Source organism: Monodelphis domestica, chromosome 2 (assembly GCF_027887165.1).
Source record: "Monodelphis domestica isolate mMonDom1 chromosome 2, mMonDom1.pri, whole genome shotgun sequence".
NCBI lineage: Eukaryota > Metazoa > Chordata > Mammalia > Didelphimorphia > Didelphidae > Monodelphis > Monodelphis domestica.
The window spans coordinates 89,401,027-89,403,593 of record NC_077228.1 but is presented as its reverse complement, the minus strand read 5'-3'; positions in this window follow the sequence as shown (position 1 = coordinate 89,403,593).

Below are 2,567 nucleotides of genomic sequence, written 5' to 3'. Positions count from 1 at the left end.
TTTGTAATATTATCAACAAATCAATTGTCTTACATGTATGCATTTTCCAAATACCTGATTTATCCATTTGTGTTCAATTTATTTAGTTAGTTAGTTCAACCATAAACTCCTCTTAATTTTTTTTAACCACTGTGATAGATCTGATTTGGGCTTGGAAATATGTCTAAAATAAAACAAAATTATGCTGGAATGATACCTTTGTAGCAATGTTTATGAGCTATATTGTGTACAAACTTTAGGTCAATTGAATATATACTCAAAGGCTTTTCTTGCTTCATTCTAGTTTCTCATGTTGTTCTGTATAACTGTAGTTGTAAGAGAAGTGACCTCAGTTTAAGTGATATGTTACTATAGTCAACATTTTTTTAAATTATCCTAATTAAACTAAACTTTTAAAAATACCAAATGTTTTATCTAAGCTCATTACATTTGTATTTTTCATAAGTATATTTATAGGGTTCTGGTACATTTAAAAAATATACTCTTTCCCTTAAATATAAAAATAAATCAGTTAAGTTTCTTACTGCTTCGATTAGAATAACTATGAGGAAACAGAGTTCTTGGTAGTCTAAGTAGAATAAATCATTACGATATTTCCCTTTTATTTAGTCAAATATAGGGTTGCACATTGATCAGATATAACAGGTTTTAATGCCAAAGCGAAACAAAAATTAGAAATAGTATTCTTCATAACTCAAAACATTATCCAGATCATTTAGACTTAACTGAACATCTGAATTATCCAAATAACGGTGCTAATTATCCACTCTCTTTTGTCATCCAAAACTTTTCTGAAGATTCAATTCAATCCAGCAAACATTTATTGAAGCCCTATGGACAAGGCACTGAACTTGGTAAAATCTCTTTCAATCCTGTATTAAAACAAATAAGAAAACATGGGATTTTTTGAAATATGTTAACATTCAGTTCTTAATGGTTAGCACGTATTTCAGGTGTGACCTTATCATCATACTGAGTGATACAAGAAATTATTTATGCAGTCTCTGCCTTTTCTGGTTACCAAAATAGTGTTGATAAAAGGCTAGTTATCCCCTATTTAACTTTATCTTTGAAACAAAACAGTGCCCCATTTTCCATTATATAAGGGGTGTCATTCTTGGGCACTTATCACATGCTACTAAGATGGAGGATATGAGAATTCAGTCCCCTGAGACTGTCATGGAACTATTCTATCCTTTTTATTCCTGGGAAGGGTGAGCTCCAACTAAGAGACAGCTTAAATTTGAGCTGCCAAATCCCTTTCAGAAGTCCTTCCTCTGCACCACTTTGAAAAAAAAATAATCACATCAGCACTTCAGTGACTAGGAATAAAAAGCTCTGCTTGCCTCATTGTGCTTCCTATATGTCATAGCAATCCCTTAGTTATCTGAGCACTAATTCTGCAGCACCAATTACATCATCTATTTTATAAGGTCTCTTTTAAAATTCTTTAGAGTCCTTTTATAGTCTAGGGTTGCATTTAGGAAAAAAATATATTAGGTGAAGGAATTGTCCATTGCCATACTGTCTTAATTCTCTAAAATTACTCCATTTGTATGTATATGTATGCATGTGTATATATATGTATATATATATATATATATATACATGTGTATATGTACACATGTGTATAGATGATATATGTAGATATTAAAATTAATTAAAATTTCTTAGACTTATAAATGTTGGAAATTTCACCATTGGGAGCAAAACCTCTCCAACCAACTCCAGTCCTCAGACCCCGCTATCTTTAAGCAAACCATCTCAGTTCCCTCCCCTCACTTCTCACATCTACCAATCACTGTCCGTGTCTTCCCTGTGCCAATGGTGGCTCTAGCTTAACCCAGGACCGCCCAGAGGTCTGCCCCTTTGCACATGTCTGTTGAAGGTCATATTCTCAAATAATTAAGTTTTGATCCTTTTGCTGCAGCCCTTCCTAAATCCTGTTACCCTGAGTAGGGTGGAGATTGGAAGTTCTAAGACCTGGTTCTGTCATTCCAAGTATCTCTATTGTATCAATTCTAAAATCAATCATGACTCAAAGAACTTCCTGTTCTATGCTTAAGCATAGGTCAAAGCCCTATCCATTGTTCAGCAAAAGGTTTCTGTCCTAAAGTAATCTTAAGTAGGGAGGAGAAAGACCCTCCCATGCCAAGGGGGTTAACATTCCAATAGACTATCAGTAGAAAATTTTTCAAGTATGAAATTTCCCAATGGTGAAATTTCCAACATTTATAAGTCTAAGAAATTTTAAGGTTTACAATATGTACACATATATAATTTTAAAATTCTTTATCTTTAGGGAAAGAGAGTTTCAAGAAACTTGCAATTCCTCACCCAAGGCCAAGCAGGACATAGAAAAGTATTAAGAGCTTGATAAATAGTTCCAGAAAGTGGGTGGTTTTCATTTGCTTAATTGCAGGTCAACTAGAAAATACTGTTCTAAAATTTTAGTGCTGAATATTTTCCTAAAGTGTATTAGTTTCCATTCTTTATTTTATTAAATATTCTATCCTTCATACTTTTGTTTTTATTCAAACATTCAAACTGGTATTTCAGTTACATTT